Here is a 21761-nt window from a genome sequence, read left to right on the forward strand (position 1 = left end):
GATGGGTGTGAAATGGGAGCAAGGAAGAGAGGAGCTGGAAGACAGCATAGGTCTGCAGCAACATGAGGTGCTTTCGTTTTGAATTGGTTTTCCATGTCATGCTCCTTTTTTCACCAAATGGCACAGCACTCAGCATTTGCCTCTACTGGGAAATACCGTATGCTGTTTTGCAAAATCCGTAAGGTAATGAACTATGAAACACTATTATGAATTATCATCACCACTCAATCTTTATTAAGCACTCCCTTCTGCCCATTCCAATGGCTGGCATATGATGGCAAACATGGCAGGTGAAGCCCCTGCCTTAAAGGGTAGCACCTCAGAGGGAAGATTCAGTATTCTCATCGAAGGCTGAGATGGGTTCTTGATTCTTAACTTATAAAATGAAATGGAATTTCTATGACTTATTCCCATCCAGAAGAACTTTGCAGGATAATTATAGAACCTTTTCCAAAGTACTTATAGATTTTACAAATAGGAGAGGAAAAAACATTAGAATGACCTCTTTATCATCTCTTGCATGCATGTGTGAGCGAGTGAGTTGTGTGTGTGTGATCGAGTGTGTGTGCAAGTGTGTGTGAGCGTGTGTGAGCAGTGTGCATGTGTGAGAGCAAGCGAGTGTGTGTGTGTGTGTTGGGGCAAGTATTATCATATGAGAGTAAATTTACTGGAAAACTTTTAAAGATAAAGTTTATTCTTACTCTGTTCTATTTAAAATTTTCTTAGCATTATTTCAAAAAGTGGCTCTAGTCAATGTTATATCTACTTTATACATACAAACTCAGTTAATCCTCACAACGACCCTTCGAGGTAGGTACTTTATCGTTTTACAGATAGAATAACTGAGGGCAGTAGAATTATTATGATTATGTAATTTGGAAAGCCACCAAGCTAAGAAGTAAAAGACCTGGAATTCACACCCTGACAATCAAGGCCTAAAGTGTGAATTTGTGTTCACCATGACATACTTAATACTGAATGTATATCTTCTTCCCTTTCATATGAACTATGTCAGGTCACGATGTCAGCACCACATAGAAATAGTTTTCTTTTGCTTGCTTGCCCTTTCACAGAGATTTCTTCCATGTGCCTTTGCAGCTTCCAAAAGCTGTAGCCTGTTCTTTGAGAAAGCTCTTCTCTCCTTAAGGAGTTGCTCCACATCGGATTGATTCTGGGCCATGCATCATGTCAGCTTGCAAAAGACAAAACACTTTCTGTTTCTAACGAAATTTCTCATATTTTGAAATGAAAGCAAGAATTGCTCTGCCGAGGTGCCAAGGGCAACATACTTCCATTACGAAGTGTTTCTAACAAAATGTTTTGGAGATTTTAAAGGGGCAGCTTTCTAAATATCCCAGGCATCTGCAAACAAGCAGACATGCAGGCCCGCTTTTCAGCCCAAACATTGTTTCTGGGTTGTATCATTTTTTTTCCTGAAAGTCAGCACAGCTGTTGCAATGCCCCTTTATCAATTGTCCAATGATCCCAACAATTTTTTTTCCAAGAGTGAATAATCAAAATGGTATTACAGGTCTTTGATTTTGAAATATATGCACTGTTAATATAATTTTGGCCTTCTTTAGCAGAATTTCAAAGGGGAACCAAAGGTTTATATTTATAAAGTTTATAATCATTCCACAAAGTTCAAGACATTTGGCAGTGCTTGGGAAACTTAAAAACAGTAATAAAAGGTTACTGCGAGGAATTCAAAGCTGCCTTGTATGGTAATGCTGATTCAAGCCACCACATACTGCAGCATTAGAAGTTTAGCTGTGATTTGGGGGTTGGATCAGAACTATGCAGCTGTAGAGATATTTAAATGGCTTACCCATTAACAACAAAGAAAGCACTTTGGAAAATTTACAATTAATATCTCCGCTTTGAAAACACATTAGGAGTATGCGGGGGGAGAAAATCATGCATTCTTAGCCTGATTTACTAAGCATCTATCAGCCTCCTTGACTGTTCTCAAGCACCAACCTTGCCTTGCAATTGTAAACTGTGCACTTTTGCCAACCTGGAATGCACACTCTGTCCCTGCCCAGCTCCAGCTCATTCTGCATCTGTGCTTGCTCAAACTCTGGTAACCCAAGCTCTTCATTTGTTGGCAGCTGGTAAAAGGGGTTTCCTTATGAGTCACAGTGTGGAGGGAGGCTGAGTAATATACCCTATCCTGTGCTACAATCTGTATGGAATGTATTTGAAATAAAACTAAACTTAGAGTTTAGTTCGACATCTGATTTCAAACACATTCTTGAAAAATTGGAGTGCAATAGGGAAAAAATCACCATGTCTCTCCTGCTACGGAAAGCTTACTCCCCTACAATTGTCTCCAAAGGGACAGGAACTAAATTGCACTCATTCAGGCTCTGAGGTCTCTGATGAGGAAAGAGTCCACAGCTTGGCTTTTTTAGATGATCCTGCTTTCCTGTTATGGCAATGAAGTAGCTAGTCCCATGGCGAAGGAAAGTGGGAAAATGAAGTTGACAATGCACAAGTGTCACAGGCTAAGGCTTTTGTCAATGTTGTTTAACAAATGTAAGCATCTGACAGATCACATCTTTAACTGAAAGAAGGTAAAGAATATTACAAGACAAAGTGTGTTTACAAAAGTCATAGATGATGCAAGAACACTGTTTATCACCATATATTCACCTGTTTACAGTAAGTTCAGGAAAATGGGTTTTCTTACTATTAAATGCAGTAACATGCATTTATCTAGAAAAATAAATTAAGACTATCAAGGTCTAAATATAATTTCAAAAAAACTAGACACACTGTACTAACCAAATATTATATATTTTTCTTTTTAAATATCATTAGATACCCAAATATCTGAAATGAAAAAAAGATTAGTGACGACATACTGAATGAACGGAAAAACTGGAAAATTTGTGGCTAGAAATTTAGAATTATACTATAAGCTAGATGTATCAAACTCACATATTCTTCCAAATTAGAGAATTAGTTATGCTTCAGAAATATAAAATACATATATGCCAGAAAGTTTGCTCTGTTTACTAAGCAATAAAATAATCATATCTTCTTAATTAATGAATCTTATAAAGTAAATGAAATGGAAATATGTCTGTTACCTGCTGCTTTTGACTAATATTCAAATAAAATAATCAAGTTATTTCCTTCTTATAATTTGTAACACACATCTCTAAATACAGGTGAGTTGCATGAGAAAAGGGGAATGAAAAATAAAAATTTCTATTTGGTTACTTGTAATTTGGGCTTGATACAAAAATTACTTCAGTACCAACAATCTGATATGGTCACCAGGTATAGCCGATGTTAACAAATCCACCAGATTAAATCAATATGTAGAAAATGTCAAGTCTGTGTTTACTCAGTTATTCAACAGTCAACACTCAGAGCTTACCAAATACCATGATATTTACAAGGCATGTAAGAAGCTCACCAAGTGAGGACAGAGGCAGACATGCAAACAAGTAACTGTCAAACACAAACTGAATGTTTGTGTCCCCTCAAAATTCGTATGCCAAAATCCTCACCCCTAAGGTGATGGTTATTAAAAGGTGGGCCTTTGGGAAGTGATTAGGTCATGGTGGAGGATGGGGGAACCCTCATGGATAGCATTAGTGCCCTCATAAAGGAAGTCTGAGAGAAATCCTTTGCCCCTTCCACCCTGTGAGGCTAGAGTGAGAAGATGACTATGAGGAAGTGGGCCCTCACCAGGTAGTGAATCTGCCAGAGCCTTGATCTTGGACTTTCCAGATTCTAGAACTAGGAGAAATAAATTTCTGTTGTCTATAAGCCACTCAGTTTATGGTATTTTATTACAGCAGCTCTAACAGACTAGGACCATCATTTGCAATGTGATAAGCCCTCAATAGAGGGACACAAAAAGGGAGGAGAGAAGAAGAGAGCAGAGAAGACTTGGGGGAGGAGGGCAACCTTTGAACTGGGTCTTAATAAGAGAATAAGTGACCCAGGAGGAGAAGGGTGGGAATTGGGATAGCAAAGGGCATTCCAAACATAGTTTCACAACAGTCTTGTAGACAGAAGGCATTATGCAGTAAGAAGACATGAGCATCAGGGAGAAGTAACAGTTCTGACCAATGATAAGAGGGTTATTGGCAGGAAGACTAATGGACTTTGGGTTGGTGAAGAAGGGAAGTGGGGTATGAGTATCACTGTAAGGCTAGCTGAAGAGTATGACTATACTCAGTGACATTTTCCCAAAGGTGTTTTATAAAATATTAACTCCATAGACCACTTATTTATTGGATTATTTATGGGGACTAGCAAACAAATTTTTTCTTTTTCAAGAAAGTGTGGGAAATGCTCAATTTTTTTTCTGTAAAACTTCTCACAGTCTTCAATGTGCTAATGTATATGGTTCTGCAAGATATGTTAATAAAGATAAAATTCCCCATACTTAGTTCACCAAATATCCCTTTAGCTGCACGGATATTTTGAAAAGTTAGTGTTCCATATAAGAGAGTTTGGAAATGCTACTATAAGGAATCGAGTAAAACAGAAAGTCTTAATTAATAAAGATGTGGAAAATTCATGGCCAAATTTGTATTTTAAAAACCTAACTTTGGCAAGAATATGGAAGAAGGGTTTGTACGTGAGATATAGTTGGGAAACTAGTGTCTGGGCAAAGCCCATGGGAATGAAGGAGAATATCTGAATTGGTAGAATTTCATAACTAAACATCCAGGTGTTCATGGCGAGTGAAGAAGTGAATGAGGGGAAAATGTCAATATATTACTTAATCAAGTGATCAAAGGTAACATAATTCGTAATGAGACAGACATTGTGAGCCTTCTGATGTGATGCACTGAGAAGAACACTACATTACTTATGTTACATCCCTGACAACAATGCATAAGCTGAAACTAGTCTTGAAAATCATTCTGTAAAATCAATGGGCTGTTCTGTAAAAAAAAAAAAAAAAAAAAAAAAAAAAAAATCAATGTTATAAAAAACAAAGAAAGGCCAAAGAACCACCCCGGATCAAGGACGACTAAAGAGATTTGAAAACTAAGTGCAACTGTGATTCTTCATTGCATTGTGGACCTGTAAAATACATGCTATAAAAGACATCAAAGAGACTATTAGAATAAATTGAATAGATCTTATGAATTAGATAATAGTATAATATCAATATTAACTTTTCTGATTTTGAAAATTTTACTGTGATTTCATAGGATAATGTTTTTATTCTTGGAAAATAACGCAATATTTAAGGGGAAAGAAACATGAACTTTGTAAGTTACTCCTGAATGACACAGAACAAGATAGATAAATATTATATATAAAATGCATATATTTATATAATTGGTCGGTCTTGGTTGGTGTCTATGTGTGTGTGTTTGTGTGTATATGTACATATATACACTATATATTTATACACATGTGTATATAGAGAGAATGCTAAAGCAAAGCAAATATGAGAAAATGTTAAAATTTGGTAACCAATTTGGGTGAAGGACCTATACAAAAACATTAGTACATTTTTGCCAATTTTCTGTAAGTTTGAAGTTATTTGAAAATAAAAAGTTAAAAAAATAATTCAGCAACCCCGTTTGGAATTTATCTTAAGAAGCAAAGCCAACAGGTACTAAATATGAATCAATGACAATTATGCAGTTTCTAGCTTCAGTAATGGATGAGCATATGGAGAGCACAGGCTAGGGAGGAACAGGATTTGAAAGAGGAAGATGGTGATTTCTGTTTGAGGAATGTTTTTCAAAATGTCAGTATCATCTCCAGGGGGACATTACTGGTAAGACACGCCTGGAGTTCTTAAAAGAAGGAGCACTGGAGTTTGAGATTTTGAAGACATCTTTACAAGAGATATTCTCTGTTCAGGGATTCAGTTTCTTCCTGGTTCAATCTTGGGAGGTTGTATATTTCCAGGAATGTATCATTTCTTTTAGGTTTTCTAGCTTGAGTGCATAGAGGTGTTCACAGCAGTTTCTGAGAGTTTGTATTTCTGTGGAGTTGGTGGTAATATTCCCTTTGTCATTTCTGATTGTATTTATTTGGAACTTCTCTCTTTTTTTATTAGTCTAGCTAGAGGTATATCATTAATTCTTTCAAAGACTCAACTCCTGGCTTCATTAGTCTTTTGTATGGTTTTTCACATCTCAACTTCCTTCAGTTTAGCTCTGATTTTGGTTATGTCTTGTCTTCTGCTAGCTTTGGGGTTGGTTTGTGATGTTAAGTTCTTAATTTGAGATCTTTCTTTTTGTTGTGGGCATTTAGTGCTATAAACTTCCCTCTTAACACTGCTTTAGCTATGTCCCAGAGATTCTGGTATATTGTAGCTTTGTTTGCTTTGGTTTCAAAGAATTTCTTGATTTCTGCCCTAATTTCATTGTTTACCCAAAAGTCATTCAAGAGCAGGTTGTTTAATTTCCATGTAATTGTGTGGTTTTGAGTGATATTCTTAGTCTTGATTTCTACTTTTATTGCCCTGTGGTCCAAGGGTATGGTTGGTATAATTTCAGTTTTTTTTTTGTTTGTTTTATTTGCTGAGGACTGTTTTAAGCCTATTGCATGGCTGATTTTAGAGTATGTGCCATGTGCAGATGAGAAGAACGTATATTCAATTGTTTTTGGGTAGAGAGTTCTGTCGATATCTGTTAGATCCATCTGGTCAAGCATTGAGTTCAGGTCCCGAATATCTTTGTTAGTTTTCTGCCTCAATAATCTAATATTGTCAGTGGGGTGTTGAAATTCTCCCACTATTATTGTGCGATTATCTAAGTCATTTCATAGGTCTGTAAGAACTTGCTTTATAATCTGGGTGTTCTTGTGTTGGATACATATATATTTAGGATTGTTAGGTCTGCTTGTTGAATTGAGGCTTTCGCCATTATGTAATGCCCTTCTGTGTCTTTTTTGATCTTTGTTGGCTTAAAGTCTGTTTTGTCTGAAATTAGATTAGCAACTCCTCCTTTTTTCTGTTTTCTGTTTGCTTGGTAGATTTTTCTCCATCCTTTTACTTTGAGCCTATGGACATCATTGCATATAAGATGGGTCTTTTGAAGACAGCATACTGTTGAGTCTTGCTTCTTTATCCAACTGCCCACTCAGTGTTAATTGGGCATTTAGCCCATTTATATTCAAGGCTAGTTTTTACATATGCAGATTTGATCCTGTCATCATGTTGTTATCTAGTTATTATGCAGACTTGTTTGTGTGGTTGCTTTATAGTGTCACTGGTCCATGTACTTAAAGTGTGTTTTTGTAGTGGCTGGTAACAGTCTTTCCTTTCTATATTTAGTACTCCCTTGGCAACCTCCTGTAAGGCAGGTTATGTTTAGCACTCCTTCTGGGACCTCTTGTAAGGCAGGTCTGGTGGCAAATATTTTACCACAAAGATGCCAAAAGCAACTGCAACAAAAACAAAAATGGGTAAATGGGACCTAATTAAACCAAAGACCTTCTGCAAAACAAAATATTGGCAGAGTAAACAGAGAGAATGGGAGAAAATATTTGCAAACTATGCATCCAACAAGAGTCTAATACCCAAAATCTATAAGGATGATAAACAAATCAACACGCAAAAAACAAACAAACAAAATAAGCAATTATGTAATGCCCTTCTGTGTCTTTTTTGATCTTTGTTGGCTTAAAGTCTGTTTTGTCTGAAATTAGATTAGCAACTCCTCCTTTTTTCTGTTTACTGTTTGCTTGGTAGATTTTTCTCCATCCTTTTACTTTGAGCCTATGGACGTCATTGCATATAAGATGGGTCTTCTGAAGACAGCATACTGCTGCGTCTTGCTTTCTTATCCAACATGAACGTACACTTTTCAAAGAAGATATACAAGAGACCAACAATCATATGAAAAAATGCTCAACACCATTAATCATTACAGAAATGCAAATCAAAACAACGATGAGATACCATCTCACACCAGTCAGAATGGCTATTACTAAAAAGTCAAAAAATAATAAATGCTGGCAAGATTGCAGAGAAAAGGGAATGCCTATACACTGCTCGTGGGAATATAAATTAGTTGAGCCATTATGGAAAGCTGTTTGATGATTTCTCAAATAACTCAAAGCAGAATTACCATTCAACCCAGTAATCCCATTATTGGGTATATACCGAAAGGAATATAGATCATTCTACCATAAAGACACATGCATGCACTATTCACAGTAACAAAGACATGGAATCAACCTAGATGCCCATCAATGGTAGACTAAATTTTAAAAATGTGGTACATATACACCATGGAATACTATGCACGCATAAAGAAAATGAGATTATATCCTTTGCAGCAACATGGATGGAGCTGGAGACCATTATCCTAAGTAAACTAACAGAGGAACAGAAAATCAAATTGTGCATATTCTCACTTATAAGTGAAAGCTAAACACTGAGTACATATGGACACAAAGAAGGGAACAAGAGATACCAGGGCCTATTTGAGGGTAGAGGGAGGGAGAAGGGTAAGGATCAAAAACTACCTATCAGAGAGTATGCTTATTACCTGGGTAGTGACATAATCTGTACACCAAATCCCCGTGACACACAATTTACCTATATAACCTGAACATGTACCCCTGAACATAAAACAAAGGTTTTAAAAAAAGATATTCTTCACTTGCTGGTGTTTTTAATTAACTGACAATTTCTCTCTTCATTTAAACAATTTTTCCAAAGCAAACCTGAAACTTTGGCTTGGGTCTTAATATAATACATGAAATTTTCCTTTTTTATGAGCTAGACTCTCCTAGAAAAAATAGTGACATAAACAATTTATAATTAAGTTTAGAAGAAAAATTTAAGTGTATTATATTGAATAAGTGTCAATTGATAGTAGGGATCTAGCAATAGCCACAACCTAGCATTGCAGACATTAATGGCAATGAAGAAAATTTTGTATATGTTCCAAAAATTGATTGAAAATGATATTAGTTGAGGCTTTAAAATTCCTCAAGAAAATCAAGCACATGTTTTCAACCTTCCTAAACTTCACAATCTCCAGAGTTTATGTTCTAGGGGTCACCTTGGATACTAGTTTGGTTAAGCTAAACAACCTACCTGTGAAAACATTTGCCTTAATAAAGACTTCACTTTTAAATAAAGCTCGAATTTAATTAGAAAATGAAGAAAGCTGATGCTAAAATAGATTACACTAATTTAAGACTAAGAAAATGTCAGGTTTTCCAAACCTCAAGGTATAAAACTGACAGACTCAAAATGTTTTGCTAAAATAAATATAATTTTAATCTTGTGTACCCAGGCAATTTCAACTTTTCCAAAGCAGAACACTAGACATTCTTGCCTGACCCTGGTCTGTTGTAAAATTCCAGAGATACCCTCCCATCATCCTGTGACAGTAGCTCATCTTGACATGTAAATATCTCATACATAATTTATTCCATTCCTTGGAGCAATGATTTGAATAAAAGCAAAGCAGTGTTTCTGCTGTCTTTACTGTAAATGCTAATCTAAGAATATCAGAGTATCTAGCCAGACTGCATGGGTTTGAGTCTGAGTCTGCCACTTATGAACTGTGATCTTGTACAAGGTATGGAATCTCTTTGTGCCTTGTTTTCCCATCTACAAGATGGAGCAATGACATTACTTAGAGCTTTGGTCACATTATGTGCCAAATCAATTTGCCAAAGGAAAATGAATCCTACCTGCCTAGATGAACAGAGTTTCATCTTCCTCCAGAATCTAATTCTTGGCCAAGAAGCTACAGAGGTGCTTACTTATATCCGAAGGGTCAGCCTTAGGACTTCTTAGCTACAATGCAGATAGTATTTCTTGAGATGAAAGGACTCCACCAGCATTATTCATAAGCTGGCAGTTACAGAAACAAATGCCCCCAGCGCTGCTGCTATGGCTGCTGTCACTTCTGCCATGACCCCAGGAAGTTTCTAGAAGTGAGTGTGGTGGTCACTGCTCATGCTCTGCCTGTGTACTGTTTAATATTACCATGCTCTGGCCTAGAAGAAGGGAACCCACCTTTCTTCTCCCTCCCTCTGCCCCAACAACTGTGAGCTCATCATTAGAGTTCAAGAACCCTAAAAGCTGGTCGATCACTAATTTTAAATTATCAAATTGTCTATTTTGGTATTTTCCTTGTAAATTTTTTCAATAAATTATGGCCACAGGTTATCCTGGGTAAAATGCTTGTCCCAATTCCTTGGAATATCATCTGAGGCTAGGAATAGCCACGGTTGTGCATGGATGTGGCATCATGTGCAGATTGTAGAATACCACTGCAAAGCCCAATTTAGACTCCATGGGTGAGATCATTCTACCTTATATAATACATAAAAATGCTCAGGGTATACACACTTTGCAAAATGCTTTGAGGAAACATTGTTATGCAGCATGGTCTCCACTGAACAGTTTTGACAGAACAGGGCACTTAAGAGCAGCTGTTGGCCAGGCGCGGTGGCTCACGCCTGTAATCCCAGCACTTTGGGAGGTCAAGGCGGGTGGATCACCTGAGGTCAGGAGCTCGAGACCAGCCTGGCCAACATGGCAAAACCCCATCTATACTAAAGATACAAAAAATAGGCAGGCATGGTGGCACATGCCTATAATCCCAGCTACTCAGGAGGCTAAGGCAGGAGAACTGCTTGAACCTGGGAGGAGGAGGTTGCAGTGAGTCGAGATTGTACCACTGCACTCCAGCTAGGGTGACAGAGCGACACTACATCTCAAAAAAAGATAAAAATAAAAAAGCACCTGTTACAGGAAAATAAATAACAATAACAATTTAAATCCATCTCTTGATAACTCAGATGACTGCATGTTCATGAAAACACCCTCTTCGATGGTCAGTATGATCTCTCTGAAGCAAATAGAATATTTCTTCAAATGTCTTTTACATGTCCCATTAATTGTTTCAGTATGATTATAGGAGACAGAAACGATGAGGTAATGTTCAGGAAAGCAGACACAAAGAGGCAGAGGAAGTATTCACTGATCAGGGCCACATATGATGCAGAGGAAGGAAGTGCAAAGAGCAAACTGGGACCTGAAGTGGGTTGAAGGAAACTTCTCACAAATTCTGTTATAACTCAATAAAGAATGTGTTTGAGATTTAATTAAAATGAAGCTCAAAAACACTAATGCATGAATTTAGAATAATTCCAAACCCAACCAGAGAAAGCAGTAAGGGTTTCTACCCATGTACCACCTCTCAAGTGTCTTTTGTATTCTGTTCAAGGAATGCTTTTAATAAAAAACAGAATAAAATTAGAAATATTTTCTGATGAGTGATTTTTCCTAGTACCAATTTCTGATGAACCTATATTTTTCTTACCAAAACTATGGATATTTTTTTACACACAATAGTTTGCCTTTTCAACACAGAGTTAGTAACCCTAATGAGAAGAAATCACAAGCAGAGGATGAGCTTACTGCTAATAGCAACCCTAGGTGACACCCCCAGGACAGTGTGTCCATAGGGGCGGAGCTACTGTGCTATAACATGCGGAGACCCTCAGCGCTGGGGCAGCAAGGCCAGGGATGGCAGAACTTCATCTGGGCTCCTCAGAGGGCAGCCTGAGGTATGCTATGGGCCACACAGGTAGGGAACCCCAAGATAGCCACTCCTGCCACTTTGCCCAGGTGGGATGCAACAGCCACCTCCCAAGTGCCTACTGCCCATTGTAGACAAGGTCCTACATTAGTTTCCTGTAGCTATCGTAACAAATTCCCAAAAACTCAGTGACTGAAAAGAAGAAAAGAATTATTTTCTTGCAGTGCTAGAGTACAGAAGTCTGAAATTAAAGTGTCAGCAGGGGTTATGTTCCTTATGGAAGCTCTAGGAGAGTCTTTCTTTGTCTCTTCTAGTTTCTGGAGGCTTTTGGCATTCTTTGACTTGTGGCCTTGTGGCCGCATCACTCCAATCTCTGCCTCCGAGGCTATATCCCCTCTTCCACTTCTGCCGAATCTGCTATTACAGACTCAATGTGTGTGCTCCACATTCATACATGTTGAAACCCTAATCCCAATGTAACAGTATATGGAGATAGGGACTTTGGGATGAGTGGAGCCCTTATGAATGAGATTAGTGCCTTTAAAAGAAGAGGCCAGAAACCTACCTTACTCTTTTTTTAGTCATGTGAGGAAACAGCAAAAAGTTGGCAGCCTACAACCTGGAAGTGGGCTCACACAAGAATCTGACCATGGTGGCACCCTGACCTTAGACTTCCAACCTCCAGAACTGTGAGAAATAATTTCCTATTATTGACAAGCCACCCAGACTATGATATTCTGCTATAATGCCCTGAAGTGTCTAAGCAGTCTTCCCTGTGCATTTCTTATAAATAACTTGTCAGTGGATTTAGAGCCACACAGATAATCCAGGATGATCTCCTCATCTCAAGATCCTTAATTTAATTATATCTGCAAAGTTCCTTTTTCCAAGTAAGATAATAGTCACAGATTCTGGTAATTAGGACATGGGCATATTTCGTGAGGGCCACTATTCAACTCACTACAGAGTCCATGAGACTGCCAAGGGAGCTGGTGTCCAAGATGTTCAATAGCTTAAGGTGAGCCTGGTAGGGAAAGGGATGGGGGTAGGGAAGGAAGAAGCAGAAAGCTCAGGTGGGTGCTGGGAAAGAGGTAGCTCCAAGCAGTGGCCCCTACATTCTGGCATCACAGATATTGAATATTTCTGTTTTGTCATCCAAGCTGGCTGCATAGTAGCTCCTCTAACACACAGACCTGTCCCCAAATTAAATTGTCATTATTTCAAAATACTTGGCATTAAAAAAAATTATTGGATTCAAAGATCTATTCTTTTTAGCAAGGGAAATTCTAATTTTACAGTTGTTTTTGAAAAAAAGGCACAAGGTGCTAAATTTTTCAAATACACTTTAACTGTTATGTTAACGGTTTTAATTTTTATAACTTATGCAAAAAAGTGTCTTATCAATGAGGATTGTTAAGACCTTGCAGGAATCATCATTAATAAGACTTGACTAGGAGACTAGGAAGTGTTTAACCATTTCAGGCATGAAAATATGCCAAAGAAAAAAAGGTCAGGAAAACATACTGAAGTCTCATTTTAAAAACTGCAAAGATTTGACTGTTTCAATATTCAATCTTTTCATTAATATTTGTGTGTTTATCACAATGATATAGATAAAGTATATATAATATGTTTTTTCAACAGGTCCCATGTAGATGCCTGCAAATCCCTTTTGGTTTACTCCAGTGTGAAAAAGTTAGAACTGTTATATGAAATAAGCATGAAAAATGCTTTTTCTCTTTTCCTCTGATATTAAATTATATATAATATATATAATAGCAGAGGAATATATAACATATATACAATAGCAGAGGAAAAGCATTTGTGTGTGTTACTACGTATAGCATATATATATAGTAACACAAACATTTTATATATACATAATTTCCATAATATATATTACATATTCAGTGATCAAAATTACTCTTTAGTTAGAAAAGTCAAAGAGGAATATGTGGGAATTGGGGAATGGGAAGAAAGAAAAGAGAAAAGAAAGGAAGTAATTTGGGTTTAAGTAAGGCTGAGAGTGTTAAAAATGAGAAAGTACAAGTGGTTAGAAAAAAAAGGATATTTGCAAAGAAAGTCATGCAGCCAAAAGGGACCCATTATGGAAAGTATTTGGTTTATAGTTTAATGCCTATTCTTCAGTCTACTTATTTGTTAATTTATTTACTCTACTTCGCTCACAAGCTTCCTCTCAAAATTGTACCACTCTCCTCAGGCAGGTGGATAAAGTACGGACAAATAACTAGGAAACAGTCCAAGACTTTATACTGCTTGTCACAGCAGTACCTCTTGTAACAATTTTTTCATGTGTGTATAATAAAAATATGTAGGCCAGTGGTTTCTTCAGACAAAAGTAGTCTTCACATTCCAGAAACTCATGGGGAGGTTGTTGAAAGAACAAGTTGTGCACACAGAAACACACCTGAAGAATCAGCCATTCCCTGGACTGGAACTTTAGCTCTGTTTTGAAATAGCTGAGGTGATGTTGACCTCCCTGGAAAAGACTGAGTCAACCCCAACAAGGTCATTCACCTTGGGAGCACGGGTCAGAGTAGATTTGGCCAATCAGTTCATGGCCATATTCGTATTCAATGTTGTTGGTTCCTCAGGGGGTGGGACTTGGGTTTCAACACCCAAGGAAACAGCAAGTGAAGACATCAATTTAAGAAGAAGAGGAAAAAAATATGACTACTAGGACAAATTAAAGACTTGGTTGTGCACAAACAGAATGCCAGGGGTTAGCATAACATGGGGTGGTGAAAGTTGACCAGAGGTGGAGGCCAGAGCCCTGGACACTAGTTTGCACCTACTGCAAGTCACTTTTCATGTCAGATCCTCATTTTTCTCACCCGTAAAGAGAAAATATTTTATTAAACGATTTATGAGGTTTCCTCTCATCTAATTCTACAAATGCTCTGTGAATAGCTTCTGATTGGCTAAAAAGTCTCACTCGGTATAACTTAAGAGAGTGTGACTTTGTTGTGGTATGTCCTTGATCCTGGAGCATTCAGGAAGCTTGAAATATTTTCTCTATGACCCTTCACTCTTTCAGTGATGAAACTTGCCACAACACAATATACATGACCCGATCCCTATTTTTATTACCAGGGATTTGGCTCTAACTTTGCCCAACTCTCAGGTGATACTAAACTCTGGAGATTTCCCTGACCTTCACATTTGCTGTAGAGGACTAAACCCTAGTGCTAGATGGAGTTTGGATGCTCACTTTCTTTACCTGATCCTTAAAAATTTAGAGCAAATATTTCTGATTTAAGATAAAATTATTAATATGATGTGTTAACATTTGTTTCTGGGGTGTTATTATAGCAATTAATGAGTCATGTAGGAGCTCCAAAATAGCAATTCAGAAATAGATATTACTGAGTAAGCAGTAAAATAAATATCAAAGTTCTAATGATTGCCAGCTTTGAGTAAATCATGCCAGTTTAGGAAACAGAAGTGTCTATGATACTGCTGAACTAACTATATACAGCCCCCCAACAACTAAAGCCATATTAATTTGAAAGCAGTCAGTAAATATAAGAAACTTAGTTATAATATATAATATATGAATATATAATATAATATAACTTAGTATATATAAGAAACAATAGATCAGTAGATCTTCACCATGACTGCATGTTAGACCTATCAAGAGAGTTTTTAAAAATTAGCTTCCTCTGTTCCCTTCCCTACCCAATCAATTAAATTGGGCTGTCTGTGATGGGGCCAAGGTGTTAATATTTGTGCTGAGTTCCCTAGGTACCAATAATTTTTCAACAGACAGGGCTGAGAAACATTGCAGTCTATTATTTTTCTGGGGCATTATATGGCACTTCCATAGAGTAAAATTGAAACAAAGAGGTTTGAGTGAAAAGTATGACTCACCCAACTTCTCTTAGCCTCAATTTCCCCAGCTATAAAGGAGACAGTATCTGCTCCACCAAATTGTTGAGAAAGTTAAATAAGTTATATTTGAAAGTATTTGATACACAATAGATGCTCAAAAGGCATTCATTGAATGTTGAATTCATTTTCTATAACTTTTGTTAGCTTAATGTTAGGTGGTGATGGGCAGTGATGATCTCAGTGTTAATATGGTGACCATAGTAAAGAAGGTGCCTGTAAAATATATGTGAAGAGTAAATGTAGACATTGATTTTTCTTCTTATATACACACATATAGATGAGAAATATGGGATTTTGTTAAGTTTCTTTTATATACTTTAATAACTCATGTTATTAAGTTCATTATATATATGTCTATTCATATATAGCTATTAATTGATCTAGGTATAGATGAGGAATATGGCATGTTATATTCATTTTAAAAATGTGTAAAATCGTGAATTCAAATATAAATAGGAAATAAAACAACAACATGACATTAAAGGGGATCTCATCAGCTAGATATGAGCCTTAAGAGGCAGGAGACCAACGTGCCCCTCTGCTCAGCCTCAAGCCTGTCACTACCAAGCCGCACCTTGGAGCTCAGCCTAGAGGGTCTCCATCACTCACCTGAAGTTGAATCTAAACTCCCTCTGTAACAGAACGCCAGTCTGGGGAACTCTGAATTGACTACAGGTTCACAGATAGAGATTGCTTAATTGGAAGAAAAGTAAGGAGAAAAATCAATGTCTACATTCATTCTTCACATATTCCTCAATAGATCTATATATCTATTGATTGAGGGGTCATATATCTACATCTTGTTCATTTGTAACTTGGATATTACATAGTAAAATCTGTTTGATTGCCATCCTTGCCATCTCTTGTAGGACATTTTGGCTCTAATTTTGAAAGCTGGATATTACTCTCTTTCCACTTTCTGTAAACTGAGGCTAGGAAGGAGAAGAAAGGGAATACTCCAATGAAGCCACATACTTCCTTTCTGAAACACTGTTAAAGATACTCTGGCAGGCCCCCCTGCACCCAGCTGGGAGTGTATTCACTCCTTTATCATACAGGTAGGCTTCTGCTATACCCATCTTGGTATGAAGCCCTGGAAATAAGCAAATTCTTACACAGTGGGATCATGCAGCAAGAGTCTATATACTCAAAAGTGTTTACTAAATTTTTCTCTTAACCTTTCTCTTCACCATTCCACCTGTCTCCCCATGGAAGATGCGAGTGAGAATGCCATGACTCTGTGACCTCACAATACTAAAAGAATTTTGCTTCTGCAGGATGGGACCACAGCCAGAACTCTATGCCACACCAGAATTTACTTATTCAACACATATTTCTGAGTGTCAACTCTGTGCCAAGTATCGTTTTAGTTTTACAGCAGTGAACAAAATACACAATGTGCCTGACCTATGAATATTACTATTGTTGACGTGACAACAATGAATGAATAACAAAACAGATTTATATAAGCCAGGTTGTATAAGTGTTATAGAGAAAAATGAAATAAGTGTTTAGCCAGGGTTCCCTAGAGGGACAGAACTAATAGGATAGATGTATATATGAGGGGGAGTTTATTAAAGATTATTGACTCACACAATCACAAGGTCCCACAATAGGCCATCTGCAGGCTGAGGAACAAGGAAGCCAGTCCGAGTCCCAAAACCTCAAAAGTAAGGAAGTGGACAGTTTAGCCTTCAGTCTGTGGCTGAAGGCCCGAGAGACTGTGGCAAACCACTGGTGTAGGTTCAAGAGGCCAAGAGCTGGAAAACTTGGAGTCTGATGTTTGAGGGCAGGAAGCATCCAGCACAAGAGGAGGATGAAGGCTAGAAGACACAGCAAGTCTGCTCCTTCCAAGTTCTTCTGCCTGCTTTATTCTAACCAGGCTGGCAGCTGATTAGATGGTGCCCACTCAGATTAAAGGTGGGTCTGCCTCTCCCAATCCACTGACTCAAATGTTAATCTCTGGCAACACCCTCACAGACACACCCAGGAACAATACTTTGCTTCCTTCAATCTAATTAAGCTGACACTCAATATTAACCATCACAGTAAGCATATCAGAGACTACTAGGGTCTGCTGTTTGGGACAGGGTGTTCTGAAAGGACCTCTGGTAAGGTGACTTTTGAGCATAGACCTGAAGAAAATGGAGGAATGAGCCCTGTACATTGTCAGGGAAGAACTGCTCAGGCAGAGGAAATACAGATGGAAAGGGCCTGCACTGGAAAAGTGATTGGCATGTTAGAGGCACAGTGAGGAGGCCAACACAACTGGTGAGGAGTGAATCAGGAGAATAATAGGGGATGAAGTCACAGAATCGGGACCCAGGTCATAGAGAGCCCTGGAAGGCATTTTAAGGACTTGGACTTTGAGGAAAATGAGAAACCATTGGCCAGTTTTGGGTACATGAATGATATTTAACCAGAAGATTCTTTTTCCTCTCTATCAAGTCATCACTTTCCACATTTTATGGAAAGAAGTTTTATCTTTTCTTGTTAAGCTATTGCTGAATTTTTAACTTTGGGGTTTTGTTTCAGATAGGTATTGGGAGAAGGAGAGGCTGTCAACCCACGCCACTATGCTATCTCTAACTCTGCCATCCAGACCGAGTAAGTTTTATTTCCACTGTATTCTGCCGTCCATGGCTTGCAGGAAGGGGTTCATCCCCACTCACCCTACAGAGCACTTCCATGAAGAGCTGTGCCCAGAGGCTCCCTGGGCCCAGCATAACAAGCACATTCACGTATCCCCAGCCTCAAATGAGCCTCATTTACAGTCCAGCAGTGTGTGCCTGCACGGTAGTTCTTTATGTTTCCTTTTCAATAAATATATGACTCATAACAGTATTGTCCTTTGTTTAGCTTTCATCTTTCTCAGAGTTTGAAGTGTTTGTAAGAAATAGTTGTAGATTTATTTTTAAAGCCTTGCTACCTTAAATCAAGAATTTTTTTTTTTTTTTTTTTTTTTTGAGACGGAGTCTTGCTCTGTCGCCCAGGCTGGAGGGCAGTGGTGCCATCTCGGCTCACTGCAAGCATCGCCTCCTGGGTTCATGCCATTCTCCTGCTCAGCCTCTGAGGTAGCTGGGACCACAGGTGCCTGCCACCACGCCCAGCTAATTTTTTTTTTTTTTTTTTTTGGTATTTTTAGTAGAGACGGGGTTTCACCATGTTAGCCAGGCTGGTCTCAATCTGCTGACCTTGTGATCCACCCACCTCAGCCTCCCAAAGGGCTGGGATTACAGGCGTGAGCTACCATGCCTGGCCAAATCAGGAAATTTTAAAAGCATAATATGCCACTGTATTTCTTTTTCTTATGAAAAGCAATAATGCTAAATTTACAGGCATAATGTTGTATTGGCATTAAAGATGGCTATCAATCCATTAAAATAATCAATATGTTATTTCTTGATCTCCTGGCCTCATGATCCACCTGCCTCGGCCTCCCAAAGTGCTGGGATTACAGGTGTGAGCCACTGTGCCCAGCCAAAATAATCAATATGTTATTTCTGATGCTGAATGTATACACAAAAGTTTTCAACTATCTGAAAAAGAGGATCTTCTGATAAATATTCATCATATCCTAATTTTTAAAATTAGAGTACTTCAAATTTAGATGTTATGTTAAAAAAAAAAAACTCCAAATTCTCACACGTGAAACCTGATCTTGGTTCTGATGTTTACTTTTTTGAAGTAAGTAGAAATAATTGAGTACAGAAGAAAAAATTAGCTAGATTTGTTAAAATCTGGTTAAATATTGTTTTAATTATCACGGAAGATGTAAAGAACATGTAATTTTATGGATTATTTATAGAATAGTGGGCAAAACCAATTAGGTATTAAGAAGTGAACCTTGAATTTATGCATTTTTGTAACAGAACTTCTAGCTGTACTAAATACAAACTGAATTTTTGGAGTTAAAAAACTCTTTCATTATGCTTAAGATATATTATTTATCATATTAATAAGCTTCTCACATCATACATTGTGTATTGTTATTGTGGTTATTTTTGTCAACAATTTTTATCAAATGAGTTCTAATTTTTGGTGGAGAAATTTTGGCAACTACACAAAGAATGTACCAAATATCACTTCTGCAAACTACGTATATGAACTTTTCAAAATCCATAAATTACTCTTCTCTGGTTTGGCTGAAGTTAGAGGAGCATTGTTAAATAATATTTACTGAACACTTTTTCTAAACAAAATTGTGTGTTTTCATAATGTGTTTTGATTTAAAAGAAAGTTGTTATTATTAGTGAAAACATTTTTTGTAATGAGCCAATAAAGTCCTCAAAATTAAAATGAATCATACTATAGAAGACCTACATTTGATACACTTTTTTTTCTCTGAGCAGGCAAACGTACTTAAGACCTTTGTGTAAGATCAGAAAATCATAAGACAGCATTAAAAGTACTATACAGGAGGAGATGGAACAAGATGGCCAAATAGAAGCCTCCAGCAATCATCTCCCCCAAAGGAATTGAACAACTATCAAAACAAAATTGAACAACTATCTAAACAAAAAAAGTACCTTCATAAAAAGCAAAAATCAGGTGAGTGATCACAGTACCTGCTTTTAACATCATTTTTTAAAATACTTTAAGTTCTAGGGTACATGTGCACAATGTGCAGGTTTGTTACTTATGTATACATGTGCCATGTTGGTGTGCTGCACCCATTAACTCGACTTTTACATTAGGTATATCTCCTAATGCTATTCCCTCCCCCCTCCCCCCACCCCACAACAGACCCTGGTGTGTGATGTTCCCCACCCTGCATCCAAGTGTTCTCATTATTCAATTCCCACCTATGAGTGAGAACATGCGGTGTTTGGTTTTTTGTCCTTGCGATAGTTTGCTGAGAATGATGGTTTCCAGCTTCATCCATGTCCCTACAAAGGACATGAAATCATCCTTTTTTATGGCTGCATAGTATTCCATGGTATATATGTGCCACATTTTCTTAATCCAGTCTATCATTGATGGACATTTGGGTTGGTTCCAAGTCTTTGCTATTGTGAATAGTGCCGCAATAAACATACGTGTGCATGTGTCTTTATAGTAGCATGATTTATAATCCTTTGGGTATATACCCAGTAATGGGACGGCTGGGTCAAATGGTATTTCTAGTTCTAGATCCTTGAGGAATAGCCACACTGTCTTCCACAATGGTTGAACTAGTTTACAGTCCCACCAACAGTGTAAAAGTGTTCCTATTTCTCCACATCATATTAAGGAAAGAGGCACTGAAGAGGATAGGAAAGGCAGACTTGAATTGCCTACACCACTCTTCCCCCATCCCCAGACAGCAGCCCCTCATGATGCAGAGAGAGAATCTGTATGCTTGAGGGTGGGACAGTGCAGTGACTGTGGAATTTTGCAGTGGAATTCAGTGCTGCTCTGTCACAGCAGAAAGCAACAAAGGCCAGAACTCAGCCAGTACCCACAGAGGGAGCATTTCAACCAACCCTAGCTAGAGGGAAATAGCCCATCCCAGTGACAGAACTTGAGTTTTGGCAAGTCTTGCCAACACAGGCTAAAGTGCTCTGGGGTTCTAAATAAACTTGAAATGAATGGCAGTCCAGGCCACAAGGACTGCAATTTCTGGGCAACTCCTGGTGCTGTGCTGGGCTTGAAACCAATGGGCTTGGGGTGCACACAACTTAGTGAGACATCAGCTGGGGTGGCCAAAGGAGTTCTTGTGTCACCCTTCCCAAACTCTAGGCAGTGAAGCTTGCAACTTCAGGAGAGAACCATCCCTTCCACTTGAGAGGAGAAGGGAGAGTAAAGAGTACTTTGTCTTACAACTTGGATACCACCTTAGCCACAGCAGGATAGAGCACAGGGCAGAGTCCCAGGCTCCTATTCCAGGCTCTAGCTCCCAGATGACATTTCTATACATACCCTGGGTCAGAGGAGAACCCATCACCTTGAAGGGAAGGACCTAGTTCTGGCAAGATTTATCACCTGCTGACTAAGGAACCCTTGGTACCTGAACAATCAGCAGTGGTAGCCAGGCAGTACTTACCATGGGTTTGGGGTGAGATTCAGAGCCACGACCCAGTACATTCCCAGCTTTTGTGACTATGAGGAGAAACTCTTCTACTTGAAGAAAAGAGAGGGCAGAATAAACAAGACTTTGTCTTGTAGTTTGGGCACCAGCTCAGCCACAGTGATGTAGAGCAGCAAGCATATCCTTGTGGTCCCTGATTCCAGGCCTTGGCTCTTAGTTGACATATCTGAACCTGCCATTGGCCAGAGGGGAGCTGACTGCCCTGAAGCAAGAGTCCCAGGCCTGGCAGCATTTACCATAACTGACTGAAGAGTGCTTGGATCTTGAGT

General features: G+C 38.2%; 2 long non-coding RNA genes across 3 annotated transcripts in view; one reads left to right on the plus strand and one right to left on the minus strand.

Moving 5' to 3' along the window:
• Positions 1 to 5550: 5550 nt before the first annotated feature.
• Positions 5551 to 16670, minus strand: LOC129135565 (uncharacterized). The gene is made up of 3 exons (XR_008536527.2): positions 16538 to 16670; positions 16032 to 16115; positions 5551 to 7380 (listed from the first exon to the last, which is right to left on the minus strand). It is a non-coding gene; the product is annotated as an uncharacterized LOC129135565 (long non-coding RNA).
• A 27-nt stretch (positions 16671 to 16697) lies between these two features.
• LOC107975924 (uncharacterized) overlaps positions 16698 to 21761 on the plus strand; it is a 49387-nt gene continuing 44323 nt past the window's right edge. Inside the window, exons 1-3 of one of the 2 annotated variants that reach the window (XR_008536528.2) lie at positions 16698 to 17342; positions 17958 to 18029; positions 19775 to 19973. This is a non-coding gene — a long non-coding RNA (uncharacterized LOC107975924). The remainder of the gene's footprint in view (positions 17343 to 17957; positions 18030 to 19774; positions 19974 to 21761) is intronic. The other variant, XR_010158951.1, reaches the window with a different exon arrangement.

The sequence above is a fragment of the Pan troglodytes genome, chromosome 6 (genome assembly GCF_028858775.2).
Source record: "Pan troglodytes isolate AG18354 chromosome 6, NHGRI_mPanTro3-v2.0_pri, whole genome shotgun sequence".
Taxonomy (NCBI): Eukaryota; Metazoa; Chordata; class Mammalia; order Primates; family Hominidae; genus Pan; species Pan troglodytes.